This window comes from Ornithorhynchus anatinus, chromosome 13 (assembly GCF_004115215.2).
Source record: "Ornithorhynchus anatinus isolate Pmale09 chromosome 13, mOrnAna1.pri.v4, whole genome shotgun sequence".
In the NCBI taxonomy this organism is placed as follows: Eukaryota; Metazoa; Chordata; class Mammalia; order Monotremata; family Ornithorhynchidae; genus Ornithorhynchus; species Ornithorhynchus anatinus.
In genome coordinates this window covers 31,944,345-31,968,851 of record NC_041740.1, presented here as the reverse complement: position 1 = coordinate 31,968,851, position 24,507 = coordinate 31,944,345, and the positions used below count along the sequence as shown (strand labels likewise).

Genomic DNA, 24,507 nt, shown 5'->3' with positions numbered 1-24,507 from the left:
ACTGGGAACAGTGCACTCTACTAAGAGCATGGCAAAATACAACCAAAGCAGAAGATTCACTCTCAGTGCATAGGGCATCTACCCCACCAGGGAAACCAACTCTACTCAAGGATTGGGATCTTTTTACTGCCATCTTGGTTTATGGCAGGAAACGATGATGGTCCAGGACCGGATGAAGTCTAAGACTATGAGCCTGTGTGGAGGAATGAACTGCAAGGCTAGTAGTTTGCGAGTGCCATTTGCATTCTCTTGCTAATGCAAACTGCCTCTGTGCTCTTTGCCATGTTCACCAGCTTCAGGCCAAATCAGACTAGGACCCAAGTCTCCTAATTCCCACAGCTGGGCTTTTTCTGCTAGACTGACAGCAGGGCTGTAGGACCCAGAATTCGACTGTCACTCTCAGCTCTAATTGCAGTGTGAGCATTGCCAGAAATTTTGAGGCCATGGGAAAAACTCAGTTTTGCATAGAACTAAAGAAAAAAAAAGAGTGTTTACCAATGCTATTGTATTATACTCTCGCATGCTTAGTATAAACCTCTGCACAATAAGTGTTCAATAAATACTGTTGAGTGACTGATTTTGGGGGGGGGGGGGGGGGGAAAATATCTATTCAAGACACTGAGAACACAAACTACATCAATTAGTCAATAGTATGCATTGAGCACTTACTGTGTGCAGAACACTGTACTAAGTGCTCTAGACTGTAAGCTCATTGCAGCCTGAGGACATATCTATCAACTCTAATATACTGAACTCTCCCAAGTGACTAGTACAGAGCTCTGCACATAGTAAGCGCTCAATAAATTGATTGAATGGTAGAGGACAATACAAACAATTGGGTTTGTAGACATGATTTTTCCCCACAAGAAGCGTACACTCTAAAGGAGGAGCAAGACATTAAAATAAATTCCAGATAAGGGAAGTAGCAAAGTATAAGGATAAATATGTAATAAGTGCTGTAAGTTTGGAGGCAGGGTAGGTATAGAAATGTCCTGTCCCCTTCTGGCACTATCAGTGAGAAAGTCCAATCTCACTAGCCTGAAGAATCCATGAATAGATGAATATGGTCACATTTATTCCACCCTGCCTCTAATGAAGTCATAATGATTTCGAGGGTGTTGCTCCCCCTCTATAGGGCAGAATGATTAGCTTCCTGGCTCAAATGAAAAAGTAGATTTAATGACTCAAAGAAGGATTTAAAACTGAACTTCAGTAACAGTTTGCCTTTGTTATTAACACAATACAGTAAAGCTCTGTCTCCCTGATCTCCAAACAGAACGTCAAAATGTGCAAATACAAAGAGTCAACAGGGCAAAAAAACAGAGGCTGAATTCCTGATACTCCATTCGTATTTGCTCCTGAGAAGGAAGTACAAGTTAGGTAGGTATTTGAGGACTGCTATCCAGTTGGCCTGGCTTTTCCCTATTCTCCCTTGCACTGATGAGACCCCCCTCATGAGGCTGGTGGAAGAGAATGTGAAAATTAAATCAGTTCTTCATTAGCACTCAACAATGGCTGGGGGGAGGGAAGTGGGAGGAAGAGGAAGAGGAGGTGGAGTTTGAAGTTCTTTACTAAAATGAGATTTGGGGTTTTTTTCTGGGATTTCTTTCCTTCATAAATGAGAGCTGGCTACACTGGCAACAAAAAAAATTGCCCAAGTCACCCCAACATCTTTACCGCTTTAATGAAGAATAAAATTCTCTGTTCCCATAATCTGTTTTTTTCCCCCAATGTTCTTTACAGTCATTCAAAGGGAATTTTTTGAGGACTGTGTGCAGAGCACTGTACCAAATGCTTGGGAGAGTACAAAACAATAGAGTTGGTAGACCCAAGCCCTGCCCACAAGGAGCTTACAGTCTAGAGAGACTAGTGACTTTTGCATGAAATACTACCACACAGAGTGCAGATTCCACTGCTGTGATATTTAAGCAGCGTGGCTCAGTGGAAAGAGCACGGGCTTTGGAGTCAGGGCTCATGAGTTCGAATCCCAGCTCTGCCACTTGTCAGCTGTGTGACTGTGGGCAAGTCACTTAACTTCTCTGTGCCTCAGTTCCCTCATCTGTAAAATGGGGATTAAGACTGTGAGCCCCACGTGGGACAACCTGATTCCCCTATGTCTACCCCAGCGCTTAGAACAGTGCTCGGCACATAGTAAGCGCTTAACAAATACCAACATTATTATTATTTTAGAGAAACCCCTCTCAGGGTCGCACTTGGAGAGTTTCCAGTACTCTACCAGTCTCAACTATGGGAGGGACAGTCAAGCAAAGGCATATTCATTCCATTTATAGCTTGGACAGTGGCTAGCGAGTGGAAGGTAATCTGCTACAAGTCAAAACCCATCTGTGCTGGGGAGCAGTGGAATGGGAGAGAGTCGAGGGTGGAGATTCAGGTTTACTGCGCGGAGAAGTACTCCGTATTTTTACCAGGAAAACTATATGGATACACTACCAGAACGATTGGAGATGGGGATGGGGTGTTCTGGGAAAGATGTGTCCATGGTGTCACTATGGTTCGGACACGACTCGACAGCATAAGACAAGATTTTCGAGAAAGATTTCCAGGGGAAGCTGCTTCTTTGTGAAGGCACCTCACAAAGCCTATACTGCCTTTGGGATCTTGGGCAGACAGGGAGAGTGGAGCCAAGACAGAGAGGGTTGAGGAAGGGTCTAGTACAGTGCTCTTCACACAGTAAGCACTCAATAAATACCATTGCTTGGAAGAGCAGAGCGGGCACCACATGGGCATTACCTTAAAAGGACAGCTTTTTTCTGGCCTCAGTTTTCAGAGAGACAGAGGTCTGGAACAAAATCCTGACTGCACTGGAAACATCCCTGACCTGCAACAGAGCTTGGTCTGTGGAGACCCACAGCTACATGAGGCTACATGGGATACACCTTGCCCATTTCAAAATCCAACGTTTCTCATCCTGTTCATTTCTCACTGCAAATAAAAGGTACTGGGAAACATCCAAAAGCTACAAACTCACTGAACCCTGGGGTTGGCACATCAGCTCAAAGGCTGTTGGGATTTTTGACTGAAACGTGTCCCTGTGGGCATCTAACACTCACCTACCAAGTCTGCCAACTGGAAGGAGCCATCCAGGAGAGCTCGGGGGTCTGGGCCGCTCCCTCACTCCTTGGCCAGTCAGCCTGGGCCTGTAAAGGCCCAAAGTGCCCTGGGCCGAAATACCCCAACCACATAGTGTCAAGGGGCAATTTATTCACATGAAGATTTGGATATAAGTGGATTTCTCCTCTTGAAGAATTAATTCCAGAAATCCCTCTGCCCCATGGGCCCTGGGCCTGAAGGTATTGAATAAATATCAAAAGTCAACAATCAAGGGTGATGCAGGAGATCAAACAGCACTACCACCAAAAGCAGTTCATATGACTACAACTCAAGTGTCCTGTCAGGATTCTGAGTACACTTACCTCTTCCCTGATCCAGAAACCAGGTTTATTCTTATTAGTTGAAAGCACAGGGATCTTTTTTGAGAACAAAAGCACAATAATAGTCCCTCTTATTTAACTGGTTGCATCATGTAGTTCCTAGGTTTCAAACAGTGCTAGTCTATACAGGGCCAGAGGCTACTTTTCCACTTAGATCCACTTTTGCTATCAATCAATTGCATTTATTGAGCACTTACTGTGTGCAGAACACTGTATTAAGTGCATGGGAGAGTACAAAATAAGAATAAACAGACATATTCCCTGCCCGGAACAAGCTTATAGTCTAGAGGGGGAGACAGGCATTAATATAAATAAATTATGGGTATGTACAGTAGTGCTGAGGACGTAGGAGGGAGAAATGAATAAAGGGAGAAAGTCAGGGTGATGCAGAAGGGAGTGGAAGAAAAGGAAAAAAGAGGGCTTAGTCAGGGAAGGCCTCTTGGAGGAGATGGCCTTCAATAAGGCTCTGAAATGGGGGGAAAATAATTGTCTGCTGAATATGAAAAGGGAGGGCGTTCCAGACCAGAGGCAGGATGTGGGCGAGAGTTTGGTGGCGAGATAGATAAGATCGAGGTAGGTTGGCATTTGAGGAGCCAGGTTTGTGGGCTGGGCTGCAGCAGCAAGTTGGGATAGGGAGGTGCAAGATGATTGAGTGCTTTAGGTTCCTGATGAGAAGAGAAAACAGGGACTGAACTTTTTTGTAGAAAACTGATCCATACAGCAGAGTAAAGAATGGACTGGAGAGAGACAAGAGGCAGGGAGATCAGCAAGGAGGCTGATTTATCCTGTCATGGCGAGACAGGATATATGCTTGGATTAACATGATAACAGTTTGGATGAAGAGGAAAAGATGGATTTTAGCAATGTTGTGGAGTTTGAGCCAAAAGGATTTAGTGATGTATTGAATATGTGGGTTGAATGAGAGATACTAGTCAAGGATAATGCCAAAGTTATGGGCTTGTGAGACAGGAAGGATGGTGGTGCTATCTACAGTGATGGGAAAGTCAGGGGAAGGATGGGATTTGGGTGGGGCAATAAAGAGTTCTGTTTTTGACCTATTAAATTTGAGATGACAGCAAGACATCCAAGAAGAGATGTCTTGAGAGTAGAATGAAATAGATCAGGGCTGGAGATGTAGACTTGGGAATCATTCGCAGAGGTGGAAGTTGCAGTCACGTGAGCAAATGAGTTCTCCAGAGGAGTGGGTGCAGATGGAGAACAGAAGGGGAACCAGACCTGAGTCTTGAAGGACACCCACAGCTAGGGGGTGGGAGGCACAAGAGGAGCCCGTGAAAGAGACTGCTATATCATTCATTGCAAATAAAATGTGAAGCAAAATGCTCATGACAAATTGTAACGTGACGAGTCATTTTGGAAATAAATGGCCTAAATATTTGTAGAAGTGCAGACTGACCTGGAAGACTGCAAGTTTTGGAAAGTTTTCTCTCTCAATCAAAACAATACAGATGCTTTTTAATGCAGGCGGAAACTATGCAGCTTTTATATCAGCTATAAATGTTCTAAGACTTTTAAATATTGCTTCCATGGCAACAAGTGAAAAATATCAACATCAGAGAAACTTTGATGTTGTTAGGTTACTGTTAAACCTCCTGAAGTACCACTTGTCAACTTAGCATTTCATTAAACAAAACAAACAAAAAAACAACCAACCAAAACAAAAAACAAACAGCCAAACCAACAACAATCAATGGTATGTACTGAGCACTTACTGAGTGCAGACCACAATTGGTAAACACAATCTCTGCCCATAAAGAGTTTGCAGTTAAAGGAGTGTAAAACAATGACTATAGTAAACATACCTTCCAGATTCTAGGAAATTACTAGCAGTAGAACCTAGAGAGTGACAGTCTTTTGTTTTGGCTTGGAAAATAATCAATCACTGGTATTTACTGAGTATTGTCTAAGAACAATAGAGCAGTTAGATACTATCCCTGCCCTCAAGAATCTTTCAGTCTATCAAGGGAGACAGACAATAAAATAAATTACAGGCAAGGGGAGCCATGGACAGTATGTACAAAAGTGGCTTTGGAAGTGTAAGGGGCTGTGGGGTAATGAAAACCCAAGTGCTTAGGGTGTGGGATTACATGCATTGGTGAGGTAGCAGGGAGGGAAGAAAGAAATGGGGAGAGGGGTGAGCGTTCAGTAAGAGAAGGATTCTTGGAGGATTTATGAACTTCTGGGTGTTTAGAAACAGGATATTATTATAAAGCGGTGAAATATGTTGATCAAGTTCAGTGCTTAGTGAAAGGGGGAAAACGGATTAGCCCATTGATTATTGGATCAATCTTAACCATAAGAAAGCAGATTTAATATTGCATCTGTTCTTTAGTTAATTAACAGAGTTGCAATGAAATCAGAACCTATGTACATTTCCCAGTAAATGTCCTCAACGACATTTCGCAGTAAAATCAGCATGTTCCTATAAACAGAGATCAAAAAAGGGTTTTAGAGCTGTACAACCCATTGGGTTGTAAAGTCCTCAAGAGCTAGAGGCATGTCCTCTACTTTTGTCTTGGGCTCCCAGGTAGTCGATACAGTTCTCTGTACCAAACAGGCATTCCATAAATACAAGTTGAAGACAAGGAGGTCAACAAATCACTTCTGAACCTCAAAATTTTTTGCCAAGTCGCCTAGAGATTGAACTGAAATCATGAGCAAAGATCAAGCCTGCTCAACAATCCACATGGATTTGCATTCATTTTCTAGTGATTTACATAAAAACCCATTATTTCCTCCTGGTAAAGAACAATAGGACACCCTATTCCCCCAACCAACCAAATCGGCTGCAGAGTCCTGAAGCATCTATTTATAAGGCATGTCACTCAAACACACGCACACACACACACACAATATACCACTCAACTCCAAAATCTCCAGAAGCAGAAAGACATGGGGAAAATTTGATTTAAATTGCAGGCAGCTGTTAGATACAATTGCACTCCCTTAGTTGTTCATTTGTTCCTCTGGCCAACAGAATTTGTTCTTTGGCTGTTATTCCAGATACTCCTTTAGTTGCAGAATAAGGGTTTGCCTAGGGCAGTCCTTCCCAATCCTATTTATTAATAATTATGATAATGATGGTAGTTGTTAAGTGCTAATACTTGCTAAGCACTGTACTAAGTGCTGGGGTGGATACAAGCAAATTGAGTTGGATACAGTCCCTGTCCCATGTAGGGCTCACAGTCTTAATCCCCATTTTACAGATGAGGTAACTGAGGCCGAGAAATGAAGTATCTTGCCCGAGGTCCCACAGCAGACAAGTGGTGGAGCCAGGATTAGAACCCATAACCTTCTGACTCCCAGATCCATGCTCAATCCACTATGCCATGGTTAAGGGCTCACCAGTTCTGACCGCTCCCCTCTCTAATTCCAGCATTCATGGGTTCTTGAGCTTAGGAGTGGGTCTACACATAAGAGGGAGAGTTCCAAACTGGGAGTGTTCAGGACAAGGGGCATTATCATCCTTGGTTTTTGGGAGAGTACACTACAACAATTTACAGATTAGAGGAGGAGAGCCCGATCTCTCTCTCTCTCTCTCTCTCTCTCTCTCACACACACACACATACAATGTGCCAGCCACAGACTAATTGGGAAACACCATCCTAAAGCAGGCATTTACTCAACTGCTTTACCACCCTTCCCCACCCACACACCACTCCCAGAATCTGTGTTCATCATGCCAGCCTACAGCCAAAGAAATCAATTTTGCTTTGATTCTGAAATCTCTTTCATTTACTCTCACACCCTCGATAATATGTGATCAGGTTGAACAATAAACATGTGTTCTGAGTATTTATTAGCCACTGAGAGTTGAGGTTTGAAAAATGACATAATCATAAGTAAAAATAAGGGGGGGGGGGAGTGTCATTTAATCTGTTATCTAGCAGAATGCTGCAAACCAGAAACTGAGAATGGCACACCCTAAAACAGGTGCTAGCATTCCTCACTTGTTGCTCATTTGACATTGGATTTGTCCACATTTGAGCCCGAAAGACCAAGCCTCATGCCTTCCCTGGGCATCGTGGGATTGGAAGATGGCTCCAATGACCATTTAGCCTCTCTCCCTATTTTGGGGGGAGGGGAGTGGAATCCCCAAACTATCCCAGGGAGGTTGTAAAAGACTTCCATTAGTTTGTAAACCTCCTTGAGGGCAAATACTGAGTTCTTTAGACCTTAATTTCTAGTCTAACACGATGCCCACAGTAAGTGTTGAGCTGATGATGATATAGCTGATGATAATGGCAGAGATGCGAATCTACCATAAAGACTTCTTCAGAGAGAAGACTGCACATCCTCCCTAATGCATGCTCACAAATTTTTATCCATACTCGCCAACAGGAAAGTCTTCCTATTTCCAATCCTAAATTCCTGCTCAGACTCAATGGGTTCACGCCCATTCCCTGAGGAGAGCTGCCTTTCAACCTATCTCACAAGACTGTCATGAGGGCAAAAATGAGATAAGTAATATGAGAGCACTCTTGGTAATAAAAGTGCTCTACAAAACCAAAAGGGGGTGTTAACCATCCATGGTAGCATCCTCAAAATATTAACAACTACTGAAACCGTCTCTCAGACAGACACACACCCAGCAAAGAATAACCAGCTTGCCTCCTGAAAAACTGACCTGAATTACAGCCCAGGATGAACCATTTCTGCAGAAAATGCAGACACATGAGGTAAGTGACAGAAAATCAGTATCATTCAATGACCTGTATTAAAGAATATGGGTTGAAAGCAACTTACAGCTATGCTAATCAACACCACAAGCGTGGGCTCGGCTAATAAGTCCACCCTGCGCACTTGGCTCTCCACTATCCTACCCACTGTACCTGGTTCTTCTTCTACCTCATGCCCACGTCCTCCCTCTGGCCTAGAACTCCCTCCCCCCTAATATATGACAGACCACCACTCTCCCCACCTTCAAAGCTTTATTAAAATCACATCTCCTCCAAGAGGCCATCCCTAACTAAACCTTCATTTCCCCTACTCCCTTTCATGTCAGCTAAGCACTCCAATCCAGTCAGGTTTACTGGTGCACAGAGTTGATTTTTAGCTCTTCTATTTTCTGCTGGATTTGAATTGTTAAGAGATAGAAGTGGATTTACTGAGCATTCATAAGATGCAATGTTCTGTACAACAGAGACACATTTCCTATCCACAATGTGTATACCTCTAATGGAGAAAATAAACATAAAAATATAAATAGAATGATCAAAAAAGATCACTGAATGTAAAACTGCCCACAAATTTATCCAAGTGTTAAGAATGAGAAGCATCATGGCCTAGTAGAAAGAGGATGGGCTTGGGAGTCAAAGGACCTGGGTTCTAATCCAGCTTCCACAACCTGCCTGTGTGATCTTGGGCAAGTCACTGAACTTATCTGTGCCTCAGTTTCCTCAACTGTAAAATGGGGGTGGACTACCTGTTCTCCCTACTATTTGGACTATGAGCCCCATATGGGAGAAGGACTGTGTCCAACTTGATTAAATTGTATCCATCCCAGTGCTTTAAAACAGTGCTTGACACATAGTAAATGATTAACGAATGACATAAAATAAATATGTAAGTGCTAGAGGTAGTCACTGGGTTGATAAAACTTGGGGTGTTGGGAATTAACCAAGAAGATGGGATTTTAGGAAGGCTTTGAACTTTGGGGAGAATGGTGGCATTAAGACTAGAAAAAAACAAAACAAGAAACAGTCTAACTTGTAGTTACCGTCTTACCAGTTCCTTCATTTTAAGTTTTTTGCAAGTATGTTTAAAAGTGGTACGAAGTTCTGAACACCAAGAAATGACAGTACCATGGAGTATACACCTTAAGAAAAATGGCTCACAGCACCCCTCTTTTGAGCTCAAACCTACAGATGGTTTCATGGAGTAGACAAGCAGTGCAGTTGTCATATCTTATGGCAATGCCAAATGGCCTAAGGAGCCAGGAGCCTTATATGGATTCAGGGGAACACACACCACTCCTCCCCTTAGCTGTGACATTCACTTTCATATTTCAGCCTTCATGTGTGTTTCCACAATTGCTTCTAGAAAATGCTTTTTGAAGTGAAACATGCACCGTTCACAACACTGACAAGAGCAATAAAGGGCAACAACTGAGGAACTCAGTATTGCTGCCTAATTTTCCCATCAGCAGAGACTTGTTGTGCCTACATTTTTATTCTGCAACAATGATTTCAGGAGTAGTAATGTCTTTATTAAACACTGACAGTAGCTTAATTTTCACTCTACGAGTCCCCATAAGCCCTACAGATCCATCACTGTAAATAGGATTTTTTTTAAATAAAATAAAACCAAGCTACCAGCTCCTCACCCACTTTGCCCACTGCATTAATGTTAAAATTTTCAGGCCTTGCTTATTAATGGAGCAGAACAACCATAAAGTACCCTCTACCTCTATTTATAATCTTTAAATCATTAGCTTTTGATGCATGCATGGCCTTATAATAAGATTTCCCTAATGAATCGATGTTTTGCCAATTATTGGCGGACAATAAGCCATAAGCGGAAGCTCTGGAGAGTCTTAAATGGACAGAATAGGTAGAGATAGGGTGAGAAGGGTGATTAGCAGTGGGGAGCGGAGAGGGAAACTTTTCCATCCTCTTACGGACTAACTGCATCATATCCGTGACCTAATGAGATTTCCCAACCTCCCTCAGGAAAAGTCCAGTTCAGCCACCACTTGCCTTTATCTTGTTCACGCTGGCAACCCGGGAAACAGAACGATAGACCGTAACATTCAGCCAGCTGGGCAGACATGCACCAACCTACTAAATCCTTATTCTCAGATGAACCTTCAGGTCAGGGTGAAACCGAAACAGCACCATCGTAATGATAACAATAATAATTGTGGGATTAGTTAAAGCATATACTCTGTCACAGTACCGAGCAACGGACTAAGACACAATACAAAAGGATCAGACAAAAAGTGACTCATCCAAGATCACACAGCAGGCAAGTAGCAGAGCTGGGATTAGAACCTGACTCCCAGAATTGTGCTCTTCCCATAAGGCCTCGCTGCAATATGCCATATAGCTGAGGTTAGATAGAGCCCCATGCAGTTTCCCCAACACAGACACAGCAGCTCAAAGCATCCTGGACCTACGATACTCTTCCAGCACCGTTTTACTAGAGATCCCCCCCAAAAATATCTCACAGATTTTGTATTCCATGGGGTATAAAGCCAGAATGAAAAAAAAAACCATAAACCCATAGGGAATCCTAGGTACTCCGTTGTCTGTGATGACTTTCTTAGCACTCCTTCATTCCCAGACTCCCCACCCTCCATATTTACTTTACAAGACACCACACCCCAACCACCACTCACCGAGATACCTACCCTTTATCAGCCGTGGCACCACCCTCTTTACTAGCCCAGCACTTCATGGTCAGAGCAGCCAGGGAAAACAGATTCTAAAAACAGATTCTTTTCAAACCCTTCCGTTCTTTAAAAAAAAATTAAAAAATTAAAAAAAATTAAATGGTGTTTGTTAAGTGCTGACTATGTGCCAGGTACTGTACTAGGATCTGGAGCAGATACAAGTTACTCAGGTTGGACATACCAATGTCCCACAAGGGCTCAAGGTCTTAATCCCCATTTTACAGATAAGGTGAATGAGGCCTAGAGAAGTGGTCACACAGCAGACAAGGGACAGTGGCGGGATTGGAACCCAGGTCCTTCTGACTTCCAGGCCACTGCTTTATCCACTGGGCCTCCTGCTTCTTATAGGAGGAGAGATGAGAGAGGAAAAGAGGGGTGTCATGTTTCCGAAGAAGGTCTTGGGATCTCATTCATCAGGTCAGCCAGGCATCTGCTAAGACTTCGAATGTCAGTCTTTTGCCCTCCACTCCCTTCACTCACTGTGTGCAGGTAATGTGTCTGTTATATTGTACTCTCCCAAGCGCTTAGTTCAGTACTCTGCACACAGTCAGTGCTCAATAAATACTGACTGACAGAAAAATGGAAGTGGCCAGTATTCCATGACAAGTTCTTTCTTTGAGGGTCTGGAGGGGAGCCAACAAAATACCTGCCAAGTCTTCTCGCCACCTCTAGGGTAGGCTATGCGATAACCTAATTAGAGAGACCCAGGGTGCTCTGTATTAGACTTGGTTCTGCCTGTGCAATCCACGGAAAGTCAGTTTACTCATCTGTGAAATGGGAACAATACTGCCCTGGCTCACAGAATTGCCTAATATGCCCAAGGTGCTCTGTTTTAAGATCAGTTCTCTCCCCAACTCCCTGTGCAATCCATGGAAAGTCAGTTTACTCATCTGTAAAATATTGACTCGGCTCAGAATTATACTAAGAACAGAGGGAAACATTTCTCCAGAGTAAATTGGTAAATGGCAATTTTAAAAGAACATTCAGATGAATGGTTCACGTAATACATACCAATGTATTCTCATTGCTCATACACAAAGACCCCTGTATGCGGCAAAAAACAAAACAGTGTTTCCTTGAAATACTATACGACCCTATTATTTTCTGTGACTCATATAGTAACCTCGAGTGCATTTAAAGGGGAATTAAAAAAAATCACTTTAGATTATTTTCCCCATTCACTTCACTACAACCACTTGAATAAGATCCAGGAGGAAATTTCTCAGCAAAGATTTAATGAGTGTTAAGGTAGCACCTCTTTCAAAAAGAGACTGTGATCATTTCATTCCTATGTTGAAAAATTTACCTTTAGAAAGATGAAAGTGAACAACTCAATTGCTATGGCTTATTGAAAAGCAGATTGGCATCTTATTCTAGCAGAAGTCATCCTCATTTTTCATGTAGGAAAATTACAAACCCAGCTATCAAGGCAACCTTTAAATTGTTTGTCAGGATTATATCTTCTGTGAAAATGAGGTTAGCCCAGGATAAATAAATCTCCTGACTGCACTGCCATAGCACCAGAAAAATACCCTGCTTCCATCTACTGCCAAAATGCACGCCAGGAGACACAGAATTTCCCTGCATCCTAGTTGAGGAACATACGTGAGCCTTTGAAAATGGAACGTCATTACATATTACACTGCACCCAAAAAATTCCCAAAACACAAACCCACAACTAGAAGCAATGACTGTAAATTTACCCAAAAACAAAACAAAGACAAAAACCACTGAATAAAATTTTAGGTGAGGGCGTGGTTCGGGTTACCAGCATCCCCACAATGTAATACAACAACTACCAAACAACACATCCTGCACCCTCAGCCTCTGCTGACTTCTTAGAATACGTCCATCACACCCTGACATTAAATCCTATCCCCGCGGGGAAATCCCTGTTGACCGGATCTCTCTCCACTCCCTCTTTGCTTTCCATCCCTTTTTCTCCTAGCCCAGATTTGCTGGACCCCTTCTGCATCTCTCCTGTCCACTGTTCCCTCACAAGGGTGTTTGGAGAGCTAACCATAAGGACAGTTGCTGCCCTATCCAATGCTGCCCCGCTTCTCTGCCCACCAAAACCTCAATGATGGGGATAAGGATGACCTGGGCCGGGACTGCTGGGGGCGAAGGGAGCAAGCTCACTGTGGGCAGGGACTGTGTCTACCAACTCTGTTGTACTGTACTCTCCCAAGTGCTCAGTACAGCGCTCTGCACATGATAAATACACAATAAATACCACCGATTGATTGACAGGGCAGTTGTCTCCCAACTCACTACTGAAAAGTCAACCCACATCCCATCCCAGTCCTTCCAGGTTCCCATTCCTGGACCTTGAGTGTGGTGGTGAGTGAGGGCTATAGGCAGAAAAGGGAAAGGTGGCCTCTGGGCTGCCATATTCACAGCAGCAGCTGGCATAATCATTGGACTATTTGTTATGCTTTCCTTTGCACCAAGCACTGTGCTAAGTACTGGGGTAGATACACTATAAACAGATCTGACACAGTTCCTGCCCATATGAAGCTCACAGTCTGAGAAGGAGGGAAAAGAGATATTGAATCCTTATTTTATAGATGAAGAAACTAAGGCACAGAGAAGTGAAGTGACTTGTCCAAGGTAACCCAGTGGACAAGTGCATTGTCAGGGTTAGGATTCAGGTCTCCTGATTCCCAATCCTGTGCTCTTTTCACTAGGCTGTGCTGCTTCTAGTACCATCTTTAAAAAAAAGCCCAACAAAAACATTAAAATATTGTGGGGCGGGGGGATGACTTTGGGGGTGTGGGAAAGGGGAGCTCAAAAGCCACTGGGATCAGGGGAGGGTGGGGATAAGAGGAGGGGAGGGTGGAGAAGAACCGACTGTATAATACACTGACATGAGGGCTGCTTCTGGAAGGGATTAACTCTTTGTAAATCCATGGGCAAAACTGTAGACTGTAAACTCGTTGCGGGCAGGGGATGCATCTACCAATTCTGTTTTGTTGTTCTCTCCCAAACACTTAGTACAGTGCTCTGCACACAGTAGGCACTCAATATAATTGATTGATAGAGGACTGAAAAGTACTCTAGAATGCAACCACATTTTCAATAAACCTAAATAGTACACCCAAGCTATATTATTTTCCCAAAACACCAAGACCAGTTTCATCAGATGCTGCTTAACAACAGATTCGTCTGGGATCTTTCATGGGGATAGTTTGTTTTTGTTCTAAATGAGCAAGAACTTCAAAGGAGAGAAAAAGCACAGTTTAATCATCCACACGACTGTAGTTCAACTCAGCAAGTGGTTGGGCAAAGTTTTTTTTGTTTTTAACATAAGTTTAAAAAAAATAGAAGAGACAACTTCATTTAGAGCTGGAGACCAAGCAACACTTACAGCAATCCAAAAAGAAGCAAACAAACCACCCTTCAGGATAAGGCCGGAAGTCATAGAAAATGTCTATTTTTAAACCACTTTAAGAACCTCAAAACACATGCCATTAAATTCCCCATACCATATAGGGTATTATTTTCAGCTTTAAAAACAAACATTTAGAATTCATACTTATGCTAGGAAAGTATTAGGTTCATCATTGAAAACAGGAGGAGTCTAATATCTAATGACATTACCCTAAGCTAGAATCACAAACTGTCCTGTGGGACAATCATGGGTATTTTTGTTTTTACAAGTCAAAACTTGCGGCAGCAGAAATGTGTACATGAAATGAAAAATTCCCACAGTTCCAGCTATAAGGGAACCAGTCCTAAAAGGATGCATTTGAGCCTCTGGGATCCTTTTCTTCAGCCGCCATGTACCACCCGGAACTCAAAGATTCAGAGGAAGAAAATCCCTCAGATCCTAAGAAGTTTACAGAACAGGCCAGGCCAACCCACGATTCAAACCCAGTGACCCAAAGAAAGCTTACCTTTTCTAGAAACCGATACTGAGACCACGCTAATGGGAGACGCTGCAGCTTTTGAAGAATATCCGTGTGTCTGCGTTTACTGTACCAGGATCTGTGTGAGGATGAATGACCTCATAAGGCCCAGAAACCAAGGCAAACAATGAAAAACAGACCGTACAAACACGAGAACCAGTTACTGATTGTCCAAGCCAATGGAAAAAAAAAAACCTTGATGCTCAGAGCGCTCTTATGAAAGTTTAGTTTTGCATAATCTCTCAGCTGCTCTGCTTGAGAGCAGATGCTCTAAGCAAGTTAATTTAAATCTATTAACAAAAGCAAACACTTGGACCTTATGAATCAGTCCCCTCATTAAGTGGTGTGTCAGTGTGTAACAAGTCAAACGCCCATATGGATTGTCTCAGCCCTAAAATGGCACCAGGCCCTAATTATACTTCCACACAACATAACCCACTGAACTCTTTCTTCTATCTCCTTCCCAGCTCTCCAGAAATATCTTCCAGAACCAGCCGATTCACTCCTGCTGCACCCAAGCTACATGTGAAAATTGAAGTGGACAATAATTCTGGTACTTGTTAAGCACTTACTATGTGCCAAACCCCATGCTCACTGCTGGGATGGGTTACATACAGTACAATTAGAACACAGAGGCACTGTCCCACATGGGGCTCAATACCTAAGGGGGATGGAAAGCAGGTATTGAATCCCCATCTCACAGATGAGAAAACTGACTCACAGAAGTCAAGTGACTGGCCTGAGGTCACAGATCTGGCAAGTGGCAAATCTGGGAATTAGAACCCAGGTCTCCCGACTCCCAGTCCTATGTTCTTTCCACTAAGTCACACAGCTTCTCTATGACTCCCAGTCCTATGTTCTTTCCACTAAGTCACACAGCTTCTCTATGATCCAGGGCCGAAGGGCTCCAGGAAATTTCTAATGAATCTTAACCAATTTGAAAGGATCTGTATATTACCTAATCCCCAAAGGTCTCAGACACAGTTACTGTACCTTAGAGGACTCACAGTCTCATTCCCTCTGGGGGAATTCTCTCCCAGCATTTAGTACATTCCTCTGCATACAGCAGGCACTTAATACTATTACTACTTGTAACCTCCCCACTAGTTGTTAAGATCCTTGAGGGCAGGGATTGATTGAGTTTATCAACTCAACTGAACTCTCCCAAGCCTTAATGCAGTGCTCTCTTCACAGTAAGAATTCAATACCATGGATTGATGTTAAGTGGGCTAGTGGATAGAACACTGGTTAGGAATCATAAGGACCTGAGTTCTAATCCCTGTGTGCTCTGCACACAGAATGCGCTCAATAAATATGACTGAATAAATGAATGAATGAATCCCGGCTTTGCCACTCATCTGCTGTGTGACCTTGGGCAAATCACTTAATTTCTCTATGCCTCAGTGACCTTATCTGTAAAATGGGGATTAAGACTGTCTGCCCCATGTGGAACATGTACTGTGTCCAACCTGATTAGACTGTATCTACCCCAGCACTCAGTACACACAGTACACCTGACACACAGTAAGCGCCTAACAAATGTCATTTAAAAAAAAAAAAGTGGAGACAGAGGGGAGTACGGAAGAGGAGAGAGGAGAGGAGAAGAGTCACCAAGTAGGATGAAAAGTGCATTTGTTTAAGCAGGAGCCCTAGCTTTAGCTTCAATTATAACTCTAGTCATTACCTCTCCCAAGCCCACTGGCTGTCCCAGCGACACTGTGGTGATGCTCACAGGGCCAATCTGACCTTTTTCCATTCAGGGGACTGTGGGAAAAAGAAAACTGGAACCACACAACAGCCAAAGCCTACATACAGTCTCAGAAACATTGCTTGGAGTTGTTTACGAATAATGCTGCTGTCTGGGTCACCTTTTCTCCTCTTGCCCTGCCCTCTGATGGACAACTCCCTCGGGTCCTCTAGCCCTCGTTCCCTGACCCCCTCCCATTTTTAGGTCACTCCTCACTCAAAGCAGGAAGTGAGGTTGCATATCACACTGACACAACTGGCTTGTGGTTACCAAAGTAAAGGGGCCTGATGCCTCCAATCCGAGGGAGGAGGAAAAGAGAGAAGCTTGGAAAACAGGTTTCACAGCATTTTAAAAACAAGATTCTCTGTCACTTATCAAAAGAAGCACCACGCTAGACCGCCTCTCGGGCTGGGAGTGAGTGTTTGCCACCTCGAAGCTTCGCTTCATGGCGGCGCAGTGACTCAGGATTGCCCCTGGCTGAAGAAAGAACTCTTTCCATAGGACTAGAGAGGAATCTACTAGGTAGAATGAAAAGGAAGACCCATTCTCTGATTGTGCTTCCTCCACTGGATATTCTCAAGCACAGGGCTCCTCGGCACATAGTCAATCGTATTTATTAAGCGCTTGCTGTGTGCAGACCACTGTACTAAGCGCATGGGAGAGTACAATGTAACAATAAACGGACACATTTCTTTCCCATAACAAATTTACAGTCTAGAAGACATAGGTGGACACAATAAATGCTGTCGATGAAGATGGTAGACCAGCCTTAGATTCTCCTCGGGAAAGGTGAAAAATCTCCAAAGATTGATTCTCAAGTTAAAATTCTCCCCTGGTCAGATGCAGACTGCCCTCTGAGCAAGGGTGATGCCAGGGGCCAAAGAGCGAAAAGTCGAGGAAGCCATGATCAGCTTCGGTCCTCTACCTCCAACTAGGGTAACTAGCAAAACAGATTTGGGAAATTGGCACAGGAGGGAATGTACATTCCATCGAGAAGCTCTTATGTAAGTTTGGAAGGAAGCCACAGGAAAAAAAAGCTGATTTAATTCTGAGTGGTAGAGTAGGTGAACGGGCAGAAAGAAATGTTCTGCGAGCCTTTCAAAGTCCTAATCGCATATGAGTGACATGGAATAATTTATGAAAAATGGAAGGCCTATTGGTTTCCTCATAGCAGTGTTGTAGTTTGTATTTCTACAAATATATACCCACATTCTTCAACTCCTATCATCAAAGTGGGATTTACCACATAAAAAATTCTAATGTCTGACAACTTGCTGTTTTCAAACACTTCACACCTGGGGAAAAAATGGATTAGGAAAGTGGAATACGATTTTTGTAAAGAATAATTGAGATTGAACCCACTGAGAAGTAGTGGGACCTAGTGGAAGGAACAGGAACCTGGAAGTCTAAAGACCTAGGTTCTAAATCTGGCTCTGCCACTTGCTGCTCTATGTCCTTGGGCCAGTCAATTATCTGTGCCTGTTTCCTCAACTGTAAAATTGGGGATGAGATGGTGTTCTCCCTTAGATCCTGTGGGACAGGGACCATATCCTATCTGATCATACTGGATTGATCTCAGTACTTAAGTGTAGTGCTGTAAACTGAATGGGAAGCAACATGGTCTAGTGGATAAAGCATGGGCCTGGGAGTCGGAAGGACCTGGGTTCAAATCCCAGCTCTAAATGCCACTTGTTTGCTGTGTGATTTTGGGCAAGTCACTTCACTTCTCTGTGCCCCAGTTGCCTCATCTGTAAAATTGGGGCTAAGATTGTGAGCCCCATGTGGATCATGTACTGTATCCAACCTGATTAGACTGTATCTACCCCAGTGCTTAGGGATGGTAAGCACTTAAATACTAAAACAAAACAAAAAACCCTCATCGAGGGCAGAGCACATGTCTACCAACACGATATGTACTCAAATGCCATTGACTAATTACCACTGATTGATCTCTGGTACATAATAAGTGCTAAATAAGTAATACCATTATTACTATTATTAGCATATGGTTGCTTATCTCGTGATCAACTTTTCGCACATAAAATTTCACTTCAAAGGTATAGCTAGAGGGGTGTTCCCTAAGACAGTCCCATAAAGACAGGCTATAAAGAAAAAGAAACCTCACTTTATACTTTCTGGAATATCAAATTTTAGATCCCTGAAACACTTTCCCCTCAAAAAGGCAGACAGGTGTAGCTACTATGGTATGTTTTCACACAGACACCAAATAAACCAAGCAGAGGTTTTCAACTGTGTAAGAAATTGGATGTGTCATAAAGATCACAGCTCCTGGTCCCTGCTGTGGGACTCTCTGGGGAGGTGGGAGGTCAGGGTCAGGGATGGGGGAGAGGGGCAGCAAGAAATATAACCCACACCAGTGAGAAGAGAAACTGTTTCAGTGGCTGCTCTGGCATGGCGGAATGGGGCCCCCCACAGCTCCGGAAGTACAAACTTTGCACGGTGGCAGCAGATGAGAAGTTTCTCTTCTCGTCGGCTCTAGCTTTTCTGCTGTTGCTCCCCCCCCTGAGGTCTGGTTCCAGGAAGCCACCTTGTGTGGAAGGGCAGGGAGGGAGATAAACAGAGGGGTGAGTAGACACTTCAGATCCCCTACACTCTCCCCATTTCCCTTTCTCTGTGATTTATTTTAATGTCTTTCTCCCCCTCTACCAGTCATATTTATTGAGCACTTACTTTGTACAAAGCACGGTACTAAGCACTTGGGAGAGTATAACAGAGTTGGTAGACACGTTCTCTGCCCACAATGAGCTTACACTCTAGACTTAAAGCTCTTTCCAGCCAACCCCTCACCCAAATCAGCTTTCTGTCCTGCCTCTGGCCTGGAACTCCCTCCCTCTTCATATCCGACAGACACTCTCCGCATCTTCGAAAGCTTATTGAAGGCTCATCTCCTCCAAGAGGCCTTCCCTGACTATGCCTGATTTCCTTTTCTCCCACTGACTTCTGCATCACCCTGATTAGCTCACTTTATTCACCATCACAACCTCCCCCACCACCCCCAACCCAACCCCACAGCAATTGTGGATATGTACACATCCACAATTTATTTATTTATATCAGTGTCTGTCTCCTCTAAACAGTAAGCTCTTGCGGACAGGGAATGTGTCGGTTATATTGTCCTCCGCCAAGTACTTAGTACTGTGCTCTGCACTGATTAATTGACGGAGGGTATGGATTATGTTTATGATCTCAGCTATATTGTACTTTCCCAAACACTCAATACAGTGGTCTGCACATAGTAAACACTCAATGAATACCCCTGATTAATTGACCACAGCCTCTATAGACAGGTGGACCATGCATAGAATCAAGTCCTCAGGTAAACGAGGAGACAGACACCTGTGAAATTAGCACTGCTGGGTCAAGAACCTCAGTTCCCACAGCTCAGCTCCCATCTCCCACATCCTCCCACTCACCATGCTCAGGTCAAGTAGAGGTCATGGTCAAGTGGCAGCATAAAGGCCTGTGGGGGAGTTTTTATTAGCATCTGGGAAAGTCCTGGATAAAGTCACAGCCAACTATGTCCAAGACTACACTAATAATGATAATTATATTATATTATTATTAGGGTACTTATTAAGCACTTACTATGTGCCAGGCACTGTACTAATTGCTGGGATGGATACAAGCAAGTCTGTTGGACACAGTCCCTGTCCCACATGGGGTTCACAGTCTCAATCCTCATTTTACAGATGAGCTGAGGCACAGGGAAGTGAAGTGATTGCCTAAGGTCACACAGCAGGCAAGTGGCAGAGCTTCAGGAATGAGTGCCTTTCTTCCAAAACAGCTAATGTCAGACCAACAGATCTCAATTCAGAAAGGCAATCTCAATTTGCTTGACAGCCATGCAGTTTTTCTGAGAGGGTAAACTTTATGTATATATAGTAACCCTACATTTGCCCAAAACCCTCCAGGGAATCTTATTTTACATATGGATTAATATAATACTTGGCTGAATTTTGAAGCTAAAATGGAAAAAAAACCAAACAGATATCAACACCAAGTTTTGTGGCTGTCATAAATTGGTGGAAAGTATTCAGCTTTTCTTACAGTGGCACACTAAGCAAAGCTTGGTCATTCAGCTGGGCAGATATTCATATAATGTAATAACAGACTGGAGAAGCAAACCAAATAGGTGGTGTGACTGTTCAAAAATGATACGGCTTTGAACACCTAAGAGTGTTTAAGAACACAGCTGCTCTCACCGAAGAGCACTTGGGTTGTGCTTACACACTTGTGAGATTTCACCCTCTCTCTCGCCTTGCCCAGGATTCACTCAACTGCCACTAGAATGCAAAGTTAGGCAGAGTTTTTTCAAACAAGTCTGAGAGATGGTTTGGCCTAAATTTGTATTTACTTTTCTGATTTAAGTATGAAGTTCAAGTTACAGAAAAACACCAACCAAAACCAAAAAAAACCACAAGAAACTTTACTAATCCAAGCTACCTTGAAGGGACAAAACTGGTCACATCTACAACTTAACGCATTCACCCAGGAAGTAAACTTTTGATTTGTTATAGTGTACCATCCCAAGAATTTAGGACAGTGCTCTGCACACAGTTAAGTGCTCAATGAATACTGTAAAGAGATTGAGAAGAAAGAAAAGAAGCAGAAGGAATTTTCAGTGAGTTGAGACACAGCTTACATCCTTTAAACTAGATTGCAAGGAGCTTGTCTACAAAACTGTCCTTTCCCAAGTGCTTAGTGCTGTGGTCTGCATACAGAAAGAGCTCAATAAATGCTTTTGACTGACTGATATAGCTGACCGGTGGGTACAATACTGAGATCCTCAACTACTTTCACCCTTCAAAAATATAACTAAAAGGGATAAACAATTTGGCCTCTCTAAGTTAGGTTAAGCCCTACTGATTTTGTTTTGCTTTTAGGGGTAAGGGAAGGGGCTCTTTAATAGCGAGGTGGAGAGGGAGGAAGAGGATTTGAAAGGGAAAGTGTTCATTAATAAGGGCCTCAACTGGCTCCCAGAAGGCACACAGCTCAGTACTAATCAGGATTAACCATGTGCTGTGAATTTTCCAATGGAGCCTGAAGCCTGAAAACAAAAAGCCACGAATGAACCCCCTCAGCACAAATCATTATGTGTTTCTGTGCCTTGATACTCTGTAAAACAGACAGCTACCAACTGCGCAGAGAGCTGGCGAGGAATAAATCTAATAGTGTGCAAGCTCCTTGAGGGCAGGGACTACGCACAGTAATTCTACCATCCTCTCCCAGCGCTTAGTAACATGCCCCAAATATAGTAGGTCTTCGATAAATATTACTGAAGAATGCATTTCTAAAATCATACAGAGGGCTCAGCAACCTAAATCGCTGCCCACCATCCATTCACCCACTGTGCATAGATGATAACACAATCCTCTCTTGCACACCCCACCCTAGGCAAATTGGTTGCAGAAAGTAAACATACTCATTTGCTTGGAACTAAATGTTTCTCCAAGATTCATTGCATGATTCATATCTCCTCTGGGGAAAGGACAGCAACATAAAAAGATGCAGTTTGGCCTAGTGGAAAGAGCAGAAATGTGGGAGTCAGAGGAACTGGTTTCTAATCCCACATCTGCTACCTGTCTGCTGTGTGAATTTAGACAAGTCACTAAACTTCTCCTTTACCTCAGTTACCTCATCTGTAAAATGATGAGAAGCAGCGTGGCGCAGTGGAAAGAGCACGGGCTTTGGAGTCAGGGCTCATGAGTTCGAATCCCAGCTCTGCCACTTGTCAGCTGTGTGACTGTGGGCAAGTCACTTAACTTCTCTGTGCCTCAGTTCCCTCATCTGTAAAATGGGGATTAAGACTGTGAGCCCCACGTGGGACAACCTGATTCCCCTGTGTTTACCCCAGCGCTTAGAACAGTGCTCTGCACATAGTAAGTGCTTAACAAATACCAACATTATTATTATTATTATTAAAATAGGGGTTAAGATGGTGAATCCTCTGTGGGACACAGCCTATGTCCTATTTGATTATCTGTCTTTACCTCTCAGTTTAGCAGTGCCTGGCACATAGTGAGTGCTTAACAAATACCATTTTTTTAAAAAAAAGTAAACACGTATTGTATTATAGATTTGTATAACTTTTAAATGAGTCATCACTGCAAAGTCCCTCAGCTTTCCCAGATGTCTCCCAAGAAAATGGTACTTTCTACTCACTTCTATTAGAAAGTGTTAGCTGTCTTTCCCTATTTCCTCTTTACCCCTGCAACACCCAACTAGCAAACAATTCAATTCAACTGTATTTATTAAGTGTGTACTGTGTGCAGAGCTCTGTACTAAGCCCTTTGGAAAGTTCAATACAACAATAAACAGTGACATTCCCTGCCCACAATGAGCTCAGTCTAGAGCGGGGGAGACAAACATCAATACAAATAAATAAAATTACAGATATATACATGAGTGCTGATCCAGGGGAAAGAAGTGACAGCTTGATTCCTGAAGACACAATGTAGAAGCTTTGTTATGAATGAGTTTCTCAGGCAGATGCAATCAGTTGAATATTTTGAGAACTTACTATGTACCAAACACTATACTAGTGCTTGGGAGAGTATGATACAACAGAGTTGGTAGAAATATTCTCTGCCTATAAGAAGCTTACAGTTTAGATGCAGTGAACTGAAGACAGGCTGATGAAGCATGAGTCAATCAATCAACAGTATTTACTGAGTGTTTGCTCTATGCAGAACATTTTGCATAGTGCTTGGAAGAGATCAAAACAGAATTGGCAGACATGTTCTCAGCCTACACGGAGCTTGCAAGCCTGATGTAATGAACTGAAGACAGGTTGGTTTGATGCATAGGAATTAATCAACCATTGGTTTGTATTGAGCGCTTGCTGTGTGCAGAGCACTGTACTAAATACTTGGGAGAATAACATACAAGAGAGTTGGTAGACAGGATCCATTGTTGGTAGACAATGATTTTACAGTCTAGGGGGTGGACCCCTCCAATTATGCTAAACTCCAATTAAGTGACTTTTGTCCCTCTGCACTACAGGCTTAAGAATCCAGTTATACACTGCAGAAGAGATTACAACTACGCCTTCCTCTCGGGCGCTACACAGATTTGAAAGGTAAAACGTGGTCAATGAAAGAAGACAGTACAGAAGGATGTTGGACAATCTCTGAAAAGAGAGAGAAAAAAATGGAAAAAAAATCTCCAATCTCTCTGAAAAGCATAGAGCACAGACCCAGTGATTTCTGGGGGCCTCTTCCAGCTCTGGGATTCTCTTCCTAAAGAGAATGTATTAAAGTTCTCTGATTTGTTTGGGGAAAAGGAGTCAAATAAAAGCACGTCCATGCTGCCAATTACCACAGTCAGTGAAATGCATTTTAGTAGAAAGCACACACATCACATTCCAAGTTATCAAAACCAGAGTCACCACTAAAACCCTTTTAATGTGGAACTAAACTTTTGCAAATTAAAAAAAAAAGATGGAAAAAGTGATTATCAAGTGAATTCCCCTTTATTTCTGAAGGTGGGCCACACTTTCCCACATCGGCTCCCTAAGGGGCCTAACTCAGGGCATGTGTTTTGAGGAACAGCAGCAACTGAATCAAGTCAACTCTCATTTGCTTAGCAGGAGAAGAGTTGGATGTCAGGCGAACAGTGAGCGCTTAAGTCAAATGGCAATATGACCTAGTGGAAAGAGGACCGGCCTGGGAGTCAGAGGACCTAGGTTCTAATTCCACTTGTCTGCTGTGTGACCTTTGGCAAGAGACTTAACATCTCTAGGCCTCAATTTCCTCATCTGTAAAATGGGGATTAAATCCTACTCCCTCCTACTAAGATTGCGAGCCTCATGTGGACCGGACTATATCCAGCCTGATTACCTTGTATCTAACCCAGTATTTTAGTAGAGAACACTCATGATGATCATTCTACCATAAAATACTTTGCAACGAAGAGATATAAAGGATCACTAGAATATTATGTGCTCTAGTAAATAATCGGCAGTGGGCC

The 24,507-nt window shown here is 43.1% G+C and overlaps 1 protein-coding gene and 1 non-coding gene across 3 annotated transcripts in view; one reads left to right on the top strand and one right to left on the bottom strand.

Moving 5' to 3' along the window:
- The window catches only part of FAM107B (family with sequence similarity 107 member B), a 67,720-nt gene that overhangs the window by 27,490 nt on the left and 15,723 nt on the right, over window positions 1-24,507 (bottom strand). Inside the window, exon 2 of one of the 2 annotated variants that reach the window (XM_029077371.2) lies at window positions 14,760-14,850. The exons of the other annotated variant lie outside the window; for it this stretch is intronic. The gene's annotated coding sequence lies outside the window, so the exon portion shown is untranslated. The remainder of the gene's footprint in view (window positions 1-14,759; window positions 14,851-24,507) is intronic. 2 annotated transcript variants of the gene reach the window in all.
- Window positions 2,196-2,333, top strand: LOC114816289. The gene has a single exon (XR_003764055.1). It is a non-coding gene; the product is annotated as a small nucleolar RNA SNORA7 (small nucleolar RNA).